Source organism: Rhinopithecus bieti, unplaced genomic scaffold (genome assembly GCF_001698545.2).
Source record: "Rhinopithecus bieti isolate Rb0 unplaced genomic scaffold, ASM169854v2 scaffold_23283, whole genome shotgun sequence".
NCBI classification, from domain to species: domain Eukaryota; kingdom Metazoa; phylum Chordata; class Mammalia; order Primates; family Cercopithecidae; genus Rhinopithecus; species Rhinopithecus bieti.
In genome coordinates, this window is record NW_016810852.1 from 1,092,913 (window position 1) to 1,114,240 (window position 21,328).

General features: G+C 40.9%; 1 long non-coding RNA gene across 5 annotated transcripts in view; it reads left to right on the forward strand.

The window, feature by feature from the left end:
• Positions 1 to 20,377, forward strand: part of LOC108542824 (uncharacterized) — a 97,619-nt gene extending 77,242 nt beyond the window's left edge. For 3 of the 5 annotated variants that reach the window (XR_001889376.1, XR_001889379.1, XR_001889377.1), the window contains one exon: positions 472 to 565. This is a non-coding gene — a long non-coding RNA (uncharacterized LOC108542824). Of the gene's footprint in view, positions 1 to 471; positions 571 to 20,167 lie in introns of those variants that run through there. The other 2 variants (XR_001889378.1, XR_001889380.1) reach the window with 2 other exon arrangements.
• The last annotated feature ends 951 nt before the right edge of the window (positions 20,378 to 21,328 follow it).

Here is a 21,328-nt window from a genome sequence, read left to right on the forward strand (position 1 = left end):
TTATTGTACAGAAAGCAGCCTTAGGTGAAACCCAAGGCCATCAGGGTCTCAGTACAGAGAGATTTCCCTGTTCACGAGTCATCGATTCATTCAACAAACATTTATGAATGCCTATTTTGTACCAGGCACACTAGGAAGAAAAGAGATCTGGAGGTGTTCCTCACTTATCCAAGTATCATTTGTATGTATTCTTTAGGAACTTGAGTAGCTGCCAGATGAAACAAAAATCTCGAAAATAATAAATCTGAGATTAGATATTTTGGAGGCCATGGATAAAAAGATCAACTGTGTTGTCACGTATTCCTGCTGTAGACAGAATATTTATGTCTCCCTAAATTCTTAGGTTGAAATCCTAAGCCACAGTGTGATAGTATTTGGAGGTGAGCTTTTAGGAGGCCATTTGCTCATGAATTGGATTAGCAGCTTCACGCAAAGAATCTCAGAAAACTTTCTCTCTTTCTGCCATTTGAGGACACAGTGAGAAAATAGCCATCTATGAACAAGGAAGCAGGCCCTTGCCAGACACTGAATCTGCTGGTGCTTTGACCTTGGACTTCTCATCCTCTAGAACTGCAAAAAGTAAATTTCTGTTGTCTATAAGCCACACAGCGTGTGATATTTTTATTGTAGCTGCCTGAGAAACAAAACAAAACAAAACAAAACAGACACTTCCATACCACAGACCACAAACTGTAGAAAAGCAGAAGCATGAAGAGACTCCCTGGTTTCTTCCTGCCTCATCTCGCTAGGCTCTTGGTGCTGTGGGCTCCCATGGGATAGAGGGGCTTTTAGGCAGCTGAGATGCCTAGGGTACTGTCCCATTTTCCAGAGTCAAATGAAGAAAGTGAAACTCATTTTCAAGTTTATCCAACTTTAAAGGGAAAGGGGAAAAATAAAGGGGCGGAGGAGAGAAAGTATGAGCACAATTAGAGAAATCTGTGTCAGCAACTCTGTCAGATTCCCCAAGGACTGCAGAACAGGAATCCCTGGGTTCTCAAGCAAAGCCCTCTGCCTGGGTGGCACACCAGAGGCATCCTTGTCATATTGCATTGGCTTTAGGAGCCTGGAGAGTTTTCCAGTAAAGATAGATTGCTGACGAAAACACAGTGGAAATATTGGGTGTTCTGGGTGAGCCCCCAGCAGTCACATGGGGTGGGGCTGCAATGTCTTTGGGCTTCATGTGGCTGGAGTCAAGGTGCCTTTCCTATCTCTTTCTCCTTAGAACATGGATATTGCCAGATGCCAAGAGTCTGCAAAACAGCCAATGAAGCTCCCCAGAGAGAGATAATAAAAACTCCCCTTTTCTGCCAGTTCCAATAAGCGTTCTAAGAAACCCTTATGGATGTGGACTTTTTGATGAAGTTACTGGGTTTGCCAACACTAGACAAAAACATGGTTGCCAATGTGTCTAGAATTTCTAGGACCCCATAGTCTGCTGGCTCCTTGCCACAATCTTGGGCCTCTGTTGGGACATAAACCTACGAACTGCTGGGACCCTCCTCTCAGGCCCACCCCTCAAAATGTCTCCTGCTACAGCAGCTCTACCTCTCCCACCACACGATTGGACACAAACATTCCTCCAGTTGCCAGAGGCAGCACATGGCTGAGAGGTGGCGTCGTGGGGGACCACCTCAGGGTTTATGGATTCCCTCCTGACATGGAGGTTTGTACTCCCCTGCCATCTTTCTCTCCCCACCCTACGGTTTTGTTGCAGAGAGAGAGAAAGAGAGAGAGAGAGAGAGAGAATACCACTGAACTTCAGCTTCGTATTTGCCCTTCTGAGTCTTTTCCACCTTCTCCCAGCAGTGAAACCGTCTCCTCCTTTCTGAGTAATCAGGCTTCCTGTCCATTCTCTCCAGCCCATGGCTCTATCCTTAAACTAAAAGCATTGCTCTTGATATGGAGAAGGAATCTTTTGGAATTGAAATGTCATTTTCTCCCTCAACACAGCTAGGCTGTTGGGATTATTGTTTCACACTAGATTTAAAAAACCCTATCTGAAATTCAGTGCCGAGTAAGAACCTCTTTATTTTCATTTGGCTCCTCCCTCCCCTAAACAACAGCAGGGCAATGATATTCATAAAAAATGGGGGACATTTTAGTTTAATATCTCAATGTATTATTACTGAAATGAAGTTTATGAAATACTCAAATGATAATTGGTTACCTTTCAGATTCCTGAGAGAATCTGCAAGCTCTTCGAATGCTAAGGCATCTGGCCTTTTAAACAAGCTGGAAAGAAGGGATACATACCACCACCAAGTATATGAAAAAATGCTCAACGCCTCTAACCATTAGAGAAATGCAAATCAAAACCACAATGAGATACCATTTCATACCATTCAAAATGTCTATTATTAAAAAGTCAAAAAATAACAGATGCTGCTGAGATTGCAGAGAAAAGGGAATGCTTACACACTGCTGGTGGAAATGTAAATTAGTTCAACATTGTGGAAATCAGTGTGTCAATTCCTCAAAGAACTTAAAACAGAGTTACCATTCGGCTTAGCAATCCCATTATTGGGCATATACCCCCAAAATATAAATCATTCTACCATAAAGACACATGCATGTGTATGTTCATCTCAGCACTATTAAAAATAGCAAAGACATGGAATCAACCCAAAGCCCATCAACAGTAGATTCAATAAAGAAAATATGGTACTGATATACCATGGAATACTATGCAGCTATAAAAAAGAATAAGATCATGTCCTTTGCAGCAACATGGGTGGAGCTGGAGGCCATTATCCTAAGCAAACTAATGCAGAATCAGAAAACCAAATACCACAGGTTCTTACTTATATGTGGACACTAAGAGGGGAACACGTGGACAGTAAGAAGGGAACAACAGACACTGGGGCCTACTTGAGGGTGGGAGGTGGGAGGAGGGAGAGGATTTAAAAAACTACCTATCTGGTACTACGTTTATTACCTGAGTGACAAAATAATCTGTACACCAAACTCCTGTGACATGTAGCTTACCTATATAACAAACCTGAATATGTACCCCTGAACCTAAAATAAAAGTTAAAAAGCATAAGCTGAATGCCATGTTTCTCAAGCTCCAGTAATGTGTCACACATTCCTATTACAGTGTTATTATACTCTGAGTACAAACTTCTTGTGCTTGTAGCTCTTGACTCTAAAAGAACTATTAAATGGAAAAAATGCATCAATGCATCAATTTTATACAAACAATTCAACTGCTATTTTAATAACATTCAGAAAAATACCATTATTTGGATATGGCTGATAATGTTTGCCTGAAACTGTTCTATGACTTAAAGGTGAAAATGGCACTGATGGCTGTAGTTTGGGTTGTTGGATATCATGCACTTGGGAAGGTGTTTCTACTGTGGTGTGCAAAGATTTAATTCTTCTATTTGCTTGTGTCTGAGCTACTTAAACCTTGGTTTGTCAAGTACATCAATTCTCCACTTGGTTCAAACACCTTCTTTTCACATTAAAATTGTTAGTGTTTCATTAGCCACAGCAATTAAAAATTGCACACCTAGCATATTTTAATTTGTATAGTGTTAATACAAAAATCTCTATGATGGGCAGACTTCTGAGAGGGTCCTTAATACCCACTCCTATTGATTGGTGGCTTGCACCTGATAAAATACAGCAAAGATTATGAGATGTCACTTCTATGGTTGGTTGCAGTAGTTTGTAACTTCCATCTTGCTAGCATACTGTCTCTAATGCCTTTCTGGTTTGTCTACTTTGGTGGACCAAGCTGCCATTTTGAAGCGGTGCACATGGCAAGGGACTGGGGGGTAAGCCACCAGTCAACTGCCATCTGGCAACCCAGATCCTCAGTCCAGCGTGTGAAGAACTGACTCTTTCCAACAGCGACGTGATCCTTCCCCAGTTGAGCCTTGCTATGACTGCAGCCCAAGTGATACATTGATTGTGACCTGAAAGGGACCATGAAGCAAAAGACCCAGTTGTGCTGGGCCCAGATTCCCAACCAACAGAAACTGTGAGATAAGAAATGTATGTTGTTTTAAACTGCTGACTTTTGGGGTAATGTGTTGTGCAGCAACAGGTAATGAATACAATTAGTTTAGTAAATAACTTAAGACACTAAAGTCTTATTTTGTGGAAATTATCTTTCAATGATACATGTAAAACAATCTTGCCTATAAAATAGTAAGAAAATTCAGAGTTAATATAATAGGAAGATGTGGAACGTAAGTATATATTTATATTTATATTTACATTTGAACATACTAACCTGAATTCAGCCAGAAGCGTCTATGAAGACGTCAAATATAATCGTACTTTTGGTGATTGCATTTGGTGATCACATAAAACCAACTTGATTGGGACAGCTGTTTGCAAAAACAGGGAGTGAAAATGTGTATATTAGAACTTGTAGAGCTCTGAGACCATGTTTAAATAACACTGGGCTAGACTATCAGAGTAGAACTAGAGTAGGTAGTAGAGATGGCCATTGTTTCATATTATTTCACTAGAGAAAGTTTAAATACTTCAGTGTAGCAATGGCAGAATTTGTTTATTTTTTTGCTTTAATAAAATAGACAGTTACTTCATATTCTTGGCCTGGAACTGTCTCCCACACTGTATTAGGAACGTGTCTGCCAAAAGTTGTTGATTGTTGGGTGAGCAATCTCAGCAATTGTGTTGAAGTTTTTATTACAGTTAAGTTTTCTGTACTCCTCTGTGAGGCATAGTTGTGCTTTTCTGGACTTATGTCATTTTCTCCAAGTAAGTGGGAACCTACCAGAGACTCCGGCAGTGCTGTTTATTTTATAGTGCTTTTTAGTATAGCATTGGAGATTAGAAAATCGATCTTTTATATTTCCTTCCCTGTGTGTGTTTCAGGTCTATGTAGATCAAGAACTGTGTACAAGGATGCATGTAGAACCACCATGACATGCTAGAGAGTTGGAACTATTAAGATACTGCTGTTAGGGCATGTTTAGTGGTGTTACCCAGGAATTGTCATTGTATCTATTTTTCTATTCCAAGGGACAATGTTTTTCCAGTCCAAAAAGCTTTGCGAAAGTTCCATTATGGAAGAGTGACACTGTGCCAACAATGCACAGAATGAATTAGAACACACAGCATTCATGCACAAAAAGATGAGACAAAACCAGCACCATGCCCACAGAAAGAATAGACATCCAGTGTCTGAAACATCGCAGGAACTCAGTCTGTGGGAGCCCCATTGCTCCCACTTGAAGCCTCAGGAGAGAACACTGCCTTGCAAGTAGTGCTAAAGAGCCAGGGCCCCATAAGCCATGGCCAGCAGGAAATCACTTCTTCATTTGCTGAGATTGGCATCTGTCCCAAACCCTCCTCTTTGTGGTAGTCAGCAGAGCTCAGTGCTGTGTATGCCTCCTTCTAGAGAATGCACCACTGACAGGATGGGGAGACAGTCACTGAAGGAGTTTTGTAACAGGTATTTATTTTTTACATAATAGGTGTACATATTTTGTGGGTTGTGTGACAGGTAGATTTTTAATGGTCACAGCCATGCAAAAGGACCTCACAAGAGAAAGTAAGGGAGAGTACCAGGGCCCAGGAAGAATAAAACCTGGGACTGAGTCCTGACACTGCCTCCTATCAATCCCAGGAATCTGAGCAAGTTCCTAAAATGTTCTGCACTTTAGTTTGTTCACCTGAAATATGAACACAATGTTAAGGGAGGTCTTACTTTAACATTCTTGTATTAGTCCATTTATGTATTCATTCACTAAATATTTATAGAATGTTTGCAATGTGCATGACACTAACTTAGGCACTGTGTATAAGACAAAAAATATTTCCTGCCATAATAGAGGATCGAATAAAATATTTGATTAGAAAAACCCATAAACTTTAAGACACAGAAGACATGTAAATTATCATGATGATATTAATAACGCAACTTCTTACATCCTCAGACAGCTGTTTATTCCCCTCACCCTCCATGTAAGCATGCTGAATACACAACATCAGCAATTTCCTTCATTTGGAGAAGAGATCTTATTCTCTCTGTTAGTCTAGGCAAGCCTGTCGCAGTGTTTGTATTTATAATTGCCCCTGAACAGGCTCCCAGGGCCCCCAGAGCCAAGGCATGCCAAAGTTGTTAAGATGCAGCCTCCCCTTCCCCTTCCCTCACTCTCTCCATTATACAAGCAAATGTGTCATTGATGTGTAATTAATGACAAGGGAGTCAGGGGGCCAGCATCAACAGACACAAATTAAAGCCTTCTCAGCTATGGATGTGTCAATGAGATTTTTGTTCTTTTGGCAATATTTATTGTTACAAAATGCTGTACAGTCTAGGAGGGAAGGGGAGTGCCTTTGTGGCATTAGTGACGTGCTTTTTTACAGCAAGTCACATGGACAGCATCAGCTCAATCTCCTGATGAATTCAAGGCTTTGCAGGCTGAGGCAGATGCGGGAGCTGGAGGGAACATTCTTCGGTTGAAAATTTATGTGATGTGCAGATTCCCTCCGATTGTGAGCTGGCTTTAGTCTCTGCAAGCCAAGGAGATTCTAAAAAGTTTTGATCACCCCAGAAATATAAATTTACTGAGCATTCCTCGTGTACACTGAATGAGGCTTGTAGGTAATGGAACAGAATGCATTTCACGAGTTCAGGGATTTTACACTTAGTTGATGGGGAATGGCAGACATGCAATCAGAGATGGGAGGAATCTTAGAGTTCATGTTGCCCAACACCCTGGGCAGAATTTCTCTCCATATGATGACTTCTAAGGGCTTATCCTTATTTTTCTGGCTGTGGTTAGACTGATACAACAGGGGGTCATGGCATAAAATTCCAACTCCTCAAATATTGGAGGAGAAAGAGAAGAGTGTGAAAGAGGCTCACGGTGCAAAGGTTATCAACTTTTCTTAATCCAATGAGACAGAGCACCCACTGGACACACACCATGTTACATAAGTTGGATTTATAACATACAGATAGGCAGCAAGGCAGAATATAGGCAAAAGCCCGGGATTTATCACAAGCTGATCCCCAAAGGCTCAGGAAAGCTGCCTGGAGTGGATGGAGTCTCCACTGTACATATCCCAATTGCACCACATCTGAGAGATGCAGGAAAGCAGCCCACGTTGGGCTTTATATCCTGAGAACAAGAGGACCACTGAGTTAAAGCATTGAAGGACATCTTGTTTCTAGGAGAGACTAGAATGGAGCCTGAGATGTTCCAGCCAGTCTCTCACTGTCTCAGGATGTGGCATCCCCAACACATTCTATGGTTATTATAGAGACTAATGCCCAGGACTGAGGTCACTACGTCTGGCTAAGTCCTTTGCGCTGAACCTGTTGGCAACACTAAAGCTGCCCCAGGTCTGAGTTCTTTATGTCTCATAAGACTTCAGCAGAGCTGTGCCTTACTTTTAGTTCCACCTTCTATTTCTAGTTTTTTTATCCTAAAACTTAGGCATACCCTCTTGTGGTCTACACTAGATACAATTCAAATGACAGACAGTGCATTGTACACCCAATATTCCTTCCTACCTATCAACTTTCTTTCCCACCCTTCCGTTTTGTTTAGGAAGAGCTCTTTCTCTGAGGTTGGAAGGTCCTGTAAAGAGACTCCCAGCAGCTCTGTGGCCCCCACCTGCATCCTACAGATGCACCTCATAGATCTGATTCACTCCTCATATAAGCAGAGCTTAGATTTCTACCTTTCCTCAATTTTCAAAGAAGAATTATGCCCTTTCTAGTCTCATTCACCCCTTCACTCAAGACCTTGCTCTATCAAATTTTTCCTTTCTTTACAGTTTTCAATCCTCCTGCTTTTCTATTGGCTGCTTTCCTATGGTTGATAAACAGACCCAAATGTCCCATCTTAAAAAGAAACTCTTTGTCTATCTTAGTGTCGTTTTCAGCCTTCTTCCCTCCTTCACAGTCTAATTCCTTGAAGGCATGATCTACACATGCTGTCTGTACTTCCACATCGTTCACTCACTCTTCATCACTCGACCATCTGGCTTCTGTACTTACCACTCAAGCGAAGCTGTTTTACCAGGATCATTAGTAACCTCCTAATGCCAAATCTAATTGACTCCTTTCAGCCCTTATCATATTTGACCGCCCTGAGGCATTTGACACTGTCAACCACTCCATTATTTGTGAAGCTTTCTCCTTTCTTAATTTCTAAATTTCTATGATCCTCTTCCCCTTCTGTTTCTCCTCTTATCTCTCTAATTATTCCTCTCTAATTATCACCTTTTGTGATTCCTTCTCATGCCCCAGAAATCCCTCATGACTTTCCCTTGTGAGTTCTGTCCTTGGCAGGACTTATCTTTTAGCCCACTTCTGTTCTCATTCTACATGCTTTCCCTGGACAGGTTTTATCTTCTTCCAGGTTAGCTTGATGCAGCACCTATGTGCTGATCATTTCTAATTGTGTGCGTGTGTGTGTGTGTGTGTGTGTGTGTTTAACCTCGTCATCTCTGCCATGCAATAGACTTGAGCATTCAACCACCTGGGTAATCAACAGGCAAGTCAACTGCAACACAATTAAATCTGAATGCTCTGACTTTTGCTATACACCTGATAATTTTCCTTTGTTACTATTCTCAATACATGAGATCATCTGCAACCTCCCTACTCAAGTCAGAAATCTTAGAACAAACATTTTTCTGTCATTTTTTCTGACCAAACCTCTAAATGGTCTCCAAGCCTTACCCCTTTGGTCTGCTTAACATCTAAAGTATATCTCATCATCCCCATGCCCACTGATATAGATTCCCATCATCTCCTGCTTGACCTCAAATGAGGAGATGAAAAAGTGAGACACTTCATACAAAGCCCTCCGCACAGTGTGGGTACATACTATGTGTTCACCAAGTGTCATCCACTCAGCTGAGTCTCATAGTTTTCCTTCAGCTTTCCAAACTGTTCTAAATCCTTCTCTAGAGTAATCTTTCCAAGATGCTAACTAAATCATATTAAACCTCCCTTGCACTCCCTGTCTAGAGAATAAAGAACTAACTCTTGAGCAGCACACATAAGACTTTGCAGGAATTGGCTTTTGTTCTCTTCAGCATCATCTCTTGCAACCTCCTATTTGCCCTGTTTAAACAAACACATTGATTCACTCAGGCATCTGAGCACATGCATGCACTGTGACTTCACTGTGACCACGTCCCTCCTGTTCTGCATGCCCCTTTCCCTACTAGGCACTCAGGGAACCCAATTGTTTTAGAAACTTGACTCAATCCTGTCTTTTCTGGAATTCATGTGTGTTCTCAATAGAGGAGGCACTGGACCTCTCTCAGGCCCTCATATGTGAAAGGTATGATAATAGCATCTACCACATAGGTGGCTGGGAGGGTGTAATCACATACAATTACATAAAATATCTAACTCTGGCTTGTACTGTTTAATACTTAATGCATGCTAGCTGTTTATATTCATGCTTTGCGGATCTCTGCTATGATGATCATCATAATCCATGACTCCATCAATATGCACACTTCCCAGTGCCTACAAGGTATGAGCAGTGTCCTATTTATCTTTGTGTCTCCAGTACTTAGTATTATGTTGAATAGATGAATGAATGGGATTTGCACAAGCAAATTTTTTAGAACAGTGAAACTATTGTGTATGACACTGTAATGGCAGATATATGACATTAAACATTGGTCAAAACCCATAGGACTATAAACATGGCGTGAGCACTAATATAATACTATGGACTTTAATAATGTATCAATGTGGTTCTTCATTTGTGACAGATGGGCTGCTCTAATGCAAGATGTTAATCCTAGGAGAAACTGAGAGAATGGAGGAGCAGGAGGGTATAAAAGAACTCTGTACTGCCTATTTTTTCATAAACTTAAAATTGTTCTAAAAATAAATTCTAGTAATTAGGAAAAAAGTAGTTTAATGTAGCAGTTAAGAGGAGAGGATGGCATTACCTGTAAATCAGAGAACTGATGTGATTGGCCCAAAGTCACACAGCTGTATCTGGTCAAGGAGAGGATGCAAAGCTTCTTAGGGGTACACTTTCCTGTGTGTCGTATTCTCTGCCCTGTTTTTTCCTACATTAAGAAAGCTGCACAGTCAGTAAAAGAAGACTTTTTAATCTCCATTCAACTTTTTGTGAGGAATAAGGCAATCTCACCATTGACATGCTTCTTTGAGTACTTCGGAAAGTCAGTCTTAGGTGGAGTGGAGTTTATTAGGGACTGTATGAGAATACCCTTCACAGGACTAATTTAGAGTCTTTATGACTCAGTGGAGGCTGTCAATCCTAAGTTATTTGACATTTAATTCCTGCTGATGTAAATTTTATATGACAAATAGTTTCATTTAATTGTGTCACCTCTGGCTTATATACACCATAAAAGGTTTCACTTTTTAACAGCCAGCAACAAAAGAGCCCTGGCTGCGAGGGATAATGTCAGGAAATCTTGCAAGGGCATGGCTGGTTGGGGAGAAAAGATCTCTGGAGGGAGGCTGGGCTTAGGGCAGACCTATACTTGTACCTGTGCTTCTGCTAGAAGTGCCTGGGCTGGCAAGGGTGCTACTTCCTCTTGGGACCTGGACATATATATTCTCTTTCCTGGTCCACACACTTGCCCCTCCTCTGACTCTTCCTTTCTGATCAATTTTCCACAAAGCACTTGCTTTGTGACATGCTTTGGCACACACTAATAACAATCATATTTTGTGGAAATTCCCCAACTCTGTGTCTTGTTTCTTCATCTAAAATCACTCTTAAGGAGGATGGCTTGACTGAATCTCATTAAATACTGAGGAAGTGCTGACTTGTATCTATGTATCATGAAAAAATTGATTCAGCATCTACTATATGCCAGACTGTGTGGTAGATTCTCTAGAAAATGAGCACCATCTATTCCAAAGAAGCTTTCAGTTGACTAGGAAGCTCTGACATACATATATAAAGAGATACATATAAAGGCATATGGTGTGCAACATTTTATGATTTATTAGGGACTTTTGTGTGTCCATTATAACCATACTCTCTGGTGAGTAGAGATATTATTTCATTGGTGAGGATTCTGAAGTTCATGATGTGACAGCTAGTTTTTCACCTCCAAGGTCTGGTGTGCTGTACTCATTGCACTTTGTGGCCCTGCATCTATACACACACTACAAAGTCCTCCAACAAAATACAAGCTCTTTCAAGATCTTAATAATGCAAAATAAATGCTGCGCTTGTAGATACCATTGTTGACAATGCCTTCTTCATGATGTTGAGCATATTTTACTTTTTTTAATTATGAAGAAATCAGTGTAAAGACTGGTAAATATCATTTTAGCCTTTGTGCTAGTATGCATGCTAATATCCTACTAACAAAATGCATATAGATTTTCTAGGTCATTCTATATATGTTAGACACTTCTCATTTTGAGTAGACTATTCCTTCATAGTACCAACCTTTGACTATTTGGTAGTTCTATCTTCTACGTGAAAGATGTGATACTTGGCCAATCTTTGGACTGACTCTCACTACCTGTGCCAGATACTTCGGACTTGCTCCAACTGATCCATTCTTCATTTTTCTATGCTGTTCTCTGTCTGGGGAGGATGTCCTCTCTGAATTCTATCAGCAGGCTCCTGTGGCCTCAGGAGGAGGCATCCCATTGGCTTTGACCCATGGGGAATCCCTGGCAGAGAATCAGAGGGCTGAAAGAGAGTGAGGTCAGCATGTCGACTCCCAGACTCCATCTCCTTGAAGTCATTTTGGGCTGGCTCTGCTGCCCTTCTTATGGAGAACTTCCTTTTCTTCCTGCATCTTCTCCTTCTCCTTGTCCCTTCAAGTCTAAGGGCAGTAATAGCTATTTACCAAAACAAGAAAATCTGATGTACTAAGGAAACACATAATTTGAAAAGAATCTCTTTATTAGATTTTCCTTGAATTATTCTAATCTGAGTGTGACCCTTGTTTCCTACTGGGACCCAATTTTCTCTTGGGATCCTTAAAGAGTCCCTGTACCTTGGAAGGCCCATGTTCCATGCATGGACCTGGTTCATGGCTTATCCTTACCACTTTTAGGCATTTTTCAAAGTCAAAGTGAACACAGTGACCTAAGTAAGAAAACACAGGCAAAAAGTGTGTTAGAAAAAGTAAATGTGACGTAAATGATGAAGGAGGGGTGAACATGGGCAGAATCCACTAACAAGACGTCTTTCTGTTTCTCACCGAGTGACTTTAATTTTGAGGTACACAGAATTACCCCCAGGAACATCTATTTCTAAAACACTTATATATGTTTATTAGGGAAATAGAACGGTGTATGTGGAGGAGGCCTGAAACAAACTGGTGATTCACTACTTAATAGTTTTAGCATCTGTTGACCTCTCGGAGGCTCAGTAACCTCATCTATAAAATACGGATAACATTGCCACAGGCCCTTAATAAGTATCCCTATTTCATTATTTGGAGTTTAATGTATAGAAATGTATTTTCCAAAAATACATAAATATATTATTGGAACATTTTTCCTAGCCAAAAAAAGTGTTGAGGGGTACTTTGTTTTAGAGATAAGAGGAAGTATGGGCTAATTAATATTCACCCTGGAAATTAAGTTCATCCCAAATTATCCATCACTCAAGGTCAAACTATCCAAGGCTGAGACAGTCTCAGTTGATGTTAGCCTGCCATAAGAAACCTTTTGGATTAATGATTTTGAAACTGGTAACACACATTGTATCATTAAATGACTTTTTTGTTGTTGTTTGTTTTTTGAGACAGAGTGGGGCTCTGTCGCCAAGGCTGGAGTCTAGTGGCGTGATCTTGGCTCACTGCAACCTTCTGCCTCCTAGGTTCAAGTGATCCTCCTGCCTCAGCCTCCCAAGCAGCTGAGATTACAGGCTTATGCCACCACACCTGCCTAATTTTTGTATTTTTAGTAGAGACGAGGTTTCATCATGTTGGTAAGGTCTCAAGCTCCTGATCTCAAATGATCCACTCACCTTGGCCTCCCAAAGTGCTGGGATTACAGGTGTGAACCAGTGTGCCCACCCTTGCATCATTAAATGAATCTCACCAAAATGTTTAGTAATTAGCTCAGTATCTGCTATATTTTGTCTGTGTTTTGTGTGAGGTACTTCAGATGTAAAAATAAATAAGCTTTGGTCCTTACTTTCTTTTTTTTTTTTTGAGACGGAGTCTCGCTCTGTCGCCCGGGCTGGAGTGCAGTGGCTGGGTCTCAGCTCACTGCAAGCTCCGCCTCCCAGGTTTACGCCATTCTCCTGCCTCAGCCTCCCGAGTGGCTGGGACTACAGGCGCCCGCCACCTCGCCCGGCTAGGTTTTGTATTTTTTAGTAGAGACGGGGTTTAACAGTGTTAGCCAGGATGGTCTCGATCTCCTGACCTCGTGATCCGCCCGTCTCGGCCTCCCAAAGTGCTGGGATTACAGGCTTGAGCCACTGCGCCCGGCCTGGTCCTTACTTTCAAGGGGACTCCAGCTCAGTTAAGGAGAAAGGATAGGAGATGGCAGGTTGTGTCTCATTTCCTTTGTCTCTCCAGTGTTAACGTAACTCCAGTTCATTGCGGGTATCATCAAAGCTTGTTAAATTTGAATAAATTAATTACCAGTATGCCAGGCATAAGATGCAAAGACATTAAGAATATTAGAAATTCAGAGGAGAGAGAGCTCATTCTGACCTTAAAGTTTCTCAGAGGTGGAGAAAATCTGGGCCTTAATAAATGTGTAGATTTGGGTGGGTACAGAGGGGAACGGTCAGCCCTTCAGGGGATTGTCTGATTATTTGCATAGTATGGAATCATGAAAATCAAATTATCAAGTAAAATGGTATAAATTTTAGTAGGAAATGATTTACAGACACAAATTTACATAGCAGTGATTTTACTAGGACTTGGCTTACACGTACAATCCAAAAGGCTATATCATTGTTTAAATCCTAACCAGCAGTATGTGAAAGCACTGTTTCACCATAACTGCCCTAACATAATGTGTTATCTTTTACAAATATTTATTCACCATAAATAGGATGGTGGCACCATATCTCAATTAAAAATACATTAGGTGGAAATTTTAGTTAACTGAGCAATGTCAGGGTCGAATAAACATAAACTGCAATTACATTGAGGTAAGATGAGGTTGTAAGAAGGACTGCGGCTTGATAAAGAGGCATAGCAATAGGTTAAAAGAGAGCACCCCGGCTAATGCAGGCCGTATTGACGTGGCTGTTGGTGGTGTAAATAGCAGGGGGTTAATAGGCTGTGGGACGTGAGTAAAGCTGGTGTTCAGGAATAGGCATGGTGAACAGAAACACATTTGTCATGAAGAAGGGAGGCACCAGTTGGAGTAGTGAGTGAGAGGAAGGTGTGGGATGTGGCTTGTGGTGGCAGGAAAGGGTCACCACCGGCAAGGCAGATTAGGGACTGGGTGGGTAGAAGTCAGATGATTTACAGACACTTTCCTGATGTATCTGAAAATAATGTCAAGCATTGCAGGAAAACCCGATGTCACTTAGGGCAAATAAATGGCAGGAGGGCTCAAGGAAATGTCCTGAAATACTGGGGGAGAAATGGGACATTAGGGGAACATGGAATATTGGAGAGGAGGAAGTATGGTTTAGAGAAAGGCTACAAGAAGGAGTTTGTGCTGGGCTCAACTTGTGTGGCTCTTAGGGAGCCAGTAGAGTTCCACGGCTAAGAACAGCACTGGTTTCTTCATTTATTAGTCATATTTCCCTTTCTGTGCCTCAGTTTTGTCACCTGCAAAATGGAATTCTTGTGGAGTTTAAATAAGATCTTACATTTAACAGGAGTAAAACGATGTTGGGCACTTATTAAGCATTAGCCACTTTTCTTTTCTTTCTTTCTTTTTTTTTTTTTGGTAGTAGAGTTGTATTGTGGCTGGATGGGATGTTTTTTCCAGTTTTTGTTATTGTATTATTGTTGTTGGAAATGATGTCTGTATTTTGTTATTGTTATACCAAGAATGAGGCAGAAGTGTACAGGACTGTCCTCTAATCCCTCCCGGTAATTGTAGGATACCCCCAGGGGTTGCTGGAAGAAGGCTTCAGCGCCCTATATGAGTATCTCATGAATTAGCATCCTCCTAATACTTCGAAGTTTTTGATACTAGAGTTGTTTTATTTACAAAGTAACTCTCAAAAAATAAGCAAGGCAGGGCTTGGGGTAAATATTTAATGCTCGCTGCAGAGTCTTTCTTACTGGGAGAGAGGAGAAAAGTCTGGACTGACTTTTTGAACTTAGCCGAAATACGACTCTTTCTGGTAGGCAGCTGGGGAAACCAGCCTGACTTCTGCCTTTCATGAGACCCAGGGGTCCCTAAGTGCCCATTCATAGTCTTGGCTTAATCTTAGTTTTCTGCTCCTTTATGTTGGGGTTTATGTGGGTGTCATCTGTTTTGATAGGCTTTGCTCCATAAGGTGAGCTTATGAGCTTTGCAAAAATCTCAGCCTCCATTTTTAGTACCCTTTGGCTCTTTTGTTTGACATTTTTGTTTATCTGTTTGGTCATGTGATCTTTCTTTTCTTCTTGGTATGGCCTGATGAAAACAAATAAACATTTCCTGACAAATTTAAGCCCAGAGTTTATAGCTTCGGCTATGTTTCTGACTACTTTGTATTTGTCTAAAGTCAAAGCTGTGTGAGAGCCCTGTTTCCTGTGAGGATTTGGACAAAGGCTGGAAGGCTTTTCCTTTCATGTGCCCAGAGATAGAAGGGCCAAAAGAACCAGTGTCCAAACTCATAGCTGCATTTCAATAGGGGGATGGAGCAGTGCTTCCCAACCCTGGGTTTTGGATAAAAGACCCTTCCAACTTAGATGGAAATAAGTTGCAAAATACATCAAGCAGTTATTTGGCTATGAACACCTTAGTCATGGATTAGTTTATAACATTCACTTCATTGTAAGTATTTGGTCAGGTCAAGCCACTTCTGACAAAGGGACAGAAGCCAGGAGAGGTCCAGGAACTGCCTAGGAAGGAAGGGTATGTCCTGCCCAAAGAAAGTGCATGCAACACAGTCTGTGCTTGTTTCTGTTGGAGGTGGTGGTGGTCTGGTTGAGGGAAGAAAATATAAAAGGATAAAGGGAGCTTAGAAAAGCATTGCAGATCCTGATTGACAATCTTAATCTCACAGTGTTATCTTGGGTTTGCCCTGGACATACACAAATCCATATAAGAGGCTGATGTGGTTTAGCTGTGTCCCCACCCAAATCTCATCTTAAATTGTAGTTCCCAGAATCCCCACATGTCATGGGAGGGACCAGATCGGAGGTAATTTAATCATGGGGTTGGTTACTCTCATGCTGTTCTTGTGATAGTGAGTTCTCATGGGATCTGATGGTTTTATAAGGGGCTTTTCACCCTTTTGCTCGGCACTTCTCCTTGCTGCCACTATGTGAAGAAGGACATGTTTGCTTCCCCTTTGGCCATGATTGTAAGTTTCCTGAGGTTTCCCCAGCCATGCAGAACTGAGTCAATTAAACCTCTTTCGTTTATAAATTATCCAGTCTTGGGTATTTATTCATAATAGCATGAGAATGGACTAATACAGAGGCCCTACAAAACCTTCAATCAATCATCTCGTGTGATTAGGAAGAAACCTGGTGGGAAAGAGGCAGATCTAGGATTACCTATGAATGTTCCTTTCATTACTACCCCATCTGAGGGAAGGTGGTTCCACTTCATGAAACAACTTAGGTAGGATTGCATGACACAATGATTCTTTCTTTCCCAGAACAATGATTCCCTTCTTATCTTTTCATCACTCAGTGAGTCACCACACGTGTTGGTTCACGAATCATTGTTTTGTGATCTCAGTGGGTCTAGGGATGGGGCAGAAAGTGTTAGAGGCATAACCAATTGCATATCCACAGAAAAGAATATGTATTATCTATATAATTACTTTTTAAATATCCACTCCAACTAGACTTACAGTCTGCAAGCACACTTTATTCACCCTGATCCCAAGGCATTTTTCCAGTTTTTCTATCCAGTCTCACAAATCCAGTTCACATTCTGTCTCCTCTACTGATTCTTCCTGTAAATGTATAACCTGATGTTCCTTTAGCCCTAAATGCCTTTTTCTGAATGTGTTCCAACTTGTTGATTTTCTTCTTGAAGTGTGATGCTCAAATTTTGATACAATACAGTGGGCCTTTTGTATCTAAGGATTTCACATCCATGGATTCAACTAATTGTGCATCCAAAATATTCAGAAAAAAACCAATAAGAATAATTCAGGAATAAAAACAATATATTATAACAAATATTTACATAGCACTTACATTGTATTATGCATTATAAGTAATCTAGCAATGATTTAAAGCATATGGGAGCATGTGCATACGTTATATACAAATACGATGTCCTTTTATATAAGAGGATTGAGCATCCTTGGATTTTGGTATCCGTAAGGGTCCGAGAACCAACCTCCTACAGATACCAAGAGACAACTCTACATCATATGTGGTCAAATAAATGTTAGCTAAAAATAAAACAGAAAAATTATTTCCCAATTTTCAATATCATGTTTCCATTGGTGCCATTGAAGGTGACAGACATATTCCACAATGAGCTCTTTGCCCCCTAACATTTCTGCTCAGTCATATTCATACTTCAGCTTCTTTGTGCAATTGGCTATTTAGATTCAAGTGTAGGATTTACATTTATCTTCAGAGAAATGATATCATATAAGATTCAGTTCATCACCCTAACCTGTTGAGATCCATTTGAAACTGGATTATAAAAAATTAATTTCCCTTTCTGCCTAATGTTATCCTTGCATTTGATGAAAGTGGCTAGGAACTTTGTAGAAATGTGGGAAAATACTTGGTTGAAGACACACTCCAGTTCAGGAGAGCTGTGCTGATGCCAGTAGGTGCTGCTACCAAACCTCATTCAGATCCACAGCAGCCAGAGGAGCTCCATTTCTCGTGACTAAAATAATTATTATATTCCCAATAGTTAATGTTGCCTGAGCCATTAATATATACCTGGCACTATGCTGAGTATATTATATGCATTATCTCATTTATCCGCACAGGAATTCTATGTGCTGCTTAGTATTATTGCCCCATTTTATAAATGTGGAATCTTAGAGTGTTCAAGTTACTTGTCCCAGCTCACCAGGATGTGTCACAGCTTGAACATAGGTCGTTCTGATGACAAAACCTGTGATCTTCACAAGCCTTCCACTTTGGGTTGTAAAGTCCAATGGCCGATTGATTGTAAAATCCAAAAGTTGTGGGTCACGACTGATTCTAAATTTATTTCCTCGTCTAACAAAGATGCCTCACAGATGACTGATGGAAGGCATCCAGTGCTGCTTAGCATGTATGTATTGAATGAATGAGTAAATTAATGAATAAATAGGTATCATACCACATTCTTTTTCTTCCTTAAAGTATACAAACATCTGGGGACTTTTCTTTCAAGGTGAGACAGCTGATAATGTGCACTCATCTGGAGTACTGGTAAACACAATCCAGTGGACGTCATGAAGGTTTCAGAAAGTGTCTCCTTCTTGGAACCTTTCCTCAAGTTAATGCTAATAGATTTCATGTAGATTAAGGAAAACACTATCTTCTTTTGGAGATGTTTTCTCTGTAGTTTGATCTTTTCTTTTAATCAAGTCAAAAGTATTTTAGATATTTGGGGTCTTTGTTTCTTTTCTAAAAGTAAAATCAGTGAAGTTAATAGGGTAAAATAGGGTACGTCTATTGAATGAAAGGAATCTAATTAAGAGGCTATTTTTCCCCCAGCTTATTACCTCCTCTAGTTTGGCTCTTTCTGTGTATTTAACTTAAAAACATTTAAAGTTAGCATGTGACAAATTTGACATCTAAGATGTTGAAGGGTGACATTGGAATATGGCCTGCCTAGATTTTTGTTGTCACTCTGTTATTGGCTGCCAGGTTAAGCCTTATTTCTTCACATATCATTTGCATGGAGATATAGTTATTACCTGTGCCACTCATGTAATCAAGGTCTCCCAATGTTTTGTGTTTCCAAGGGTTCTAGGAAAATGATGGCTCCTCTCCCCTCTTAAACTCCAACTCTCTAGCTTAACTTTCATCTCAGTTAAAGTACAAATTCCTTGGCAGGGTTTTGCTAAGTTATTTACACTTTACTCTGTCTGAAACTCTGATTAAGGGAAATAAATAGAATCACATGAGAGACACCAAAACTGGGCAAGTGTCAGGGGATGGGGGTGCAGAATTTGGAATCTTCAGGCACAGAAGACAAACTCACTCACCTTGCAATATTGAGCAGGGTGAACATTTCATCAGGGATATTAGGAATGCTCATGTAGGGCCCGTACTAGGAGAACCATCATGCTCTTCTCTGATGGGGAACAGTGGCTCCTTGAATTACTTTCCTGTTGCCTTGTCACAGATGACTCCAACTTAGTGGTTTAAAACAACATCCATTTGTTATTCCACCGTTCTGTAGGTCAGAAGTCCTGCTGGGCTTGGCTGGGTTCTTTACTTAAGGTCTCATGGGGGATCAAAGTCAAGTTGTTGGCTGGGCTGGGATTTTATCTGGAGGACCTGTGAAGAGTCCCCGTCCAAGTTGCCTCGGGTTGCTGAGAGTCAGTCCCTTCCAATTGTAGGCCTGAAGCCCCTGTTTCCTTGCCAGCTGTCATTTGGGGTTGCCTTTGGCTCTTTGGGTCTTGTGCACATTCCTTCTCATGTGGCTCCTTCCATCCTCAAAGTGGTAATAGTGCATTGAGTCCTTCTCGTGTTTCAGATCTCTCTGACTCCCCTTTGTGTCTTTCTTTTCTTTCAGCAGCTGAAGAAAACTTTATTCTTTTAAAGGCTAATATGATTAGGCTAGCTGTATCCAGAAAAATGTTAAAATTTTAGTGTCAACTGAATTGGGAATTTAGTTACAACTGCAAAATCTGTTCACAGCAGTGCCTAGGTTACTGTTTGATGGAATAATTGGGGAACAGGAATTTTGGGGAGGTCATCTTTAGAAATTTGCCCACCACCCTCCTCTTAGTCACTTTTTGGTCCAACAAACAACATTCTAACCTCTACCTTGTGCCTGCATCCACTAAGGAAACGAAGAATTAATTGAACAGCTGCTTATAGAGCTCTAGAATCTAGTCAACTGTGTGTCTCATAGTTTTCTTGACAGTTCACTTTGTGAACAATCAGTTCACAGTCCATTTAATTTTCTCTTTTAAACCAGCTACAGAACACCTTGATTTATCCGGTGTGATTCAGTGCCTGGGGCCCATCCTGTTGACTTGGATTGGAGTCGTGTATGGAGGAAGCTGGAGATACTTCATGGTGTGTTTGAGAGGCTCCCATGCATCTCTGATTTGCATCTGGTACTGCTCAATCCCTCCCTGGCGAGTATCTGACAACTGGCAGTTAAGACTCTTTTCTTGAATTTCCAGCTTCCACCACCCCATAAAGAAAGCCGTTTCACTACGGTCAGATGCAGCCATTACAATAATCTTAGTCAAATTGAGCCTAAATCTGCTTTCCATTAGTCTCAGTTGTGGCACTATATAGAATAGGTGATTCTAACAGCTCTTTTTTCTTATTATTCTGTTTTCTGTTTTGCTATTTTTTTTCTTTGCCAGACTGTAGCATGTTTCAGTCAGCTGAGTTTCAGATCATGACCTCTCTCTCAAACAAGCAAAAAAAAAAAAAAAAAAAACCGCTGCCCTTCTTAAACATTTTTTTCCTTCACATATGCCTTTGCCATTTTTAAATGCATATTTCTGATGCAGAGCTCTGCAGCCTATGTGTTGTGGTAACACAGTGGATGCAGATCATAAATACCCAGAAACCTCAGTGCCCTGGAAAGAACATATTCAGCAGAGTTGAGTGGGATTTCTGTTCACCTTTCAAAATTAGAGCATGCTGTGGTGTGAGGGGAGGTTGTGAGGAATTCACGTAGATGATATGACCAGTGTGGGCCTCACAACACTCCCACATCTGCCCATGCAGAGGCATTCTCGGATGGCAGAAAACCAGGGATCCTCACAGGGAACAAGCACAAACCTCCATGTTTGTGTAGAATGGGGTGAATGGCTAATTATGAACCAGAGGCTGAGGTGATCTAGGAAATTTCAGTGCCTATTTACATCACAAGCATGCCTTGAAATAGATGTATATATAGCATTTTGTGTATTTGAAACTGATGGTAGTTACAGTGCATGGCATGCATTTCAGACATATTCAGGACTGCAGGGGAGGGCAAATACATAATCCAATGACAATATACAATATTCAGGCAGTCGTCAGCTGTTATCACTCTGAGCTTTGAGGTGTGAGTAAAATTGTCTCAGCCCCACATTGAACATCTGGTAGGAAATTTTATGTCTCCCCCAAAATTTGT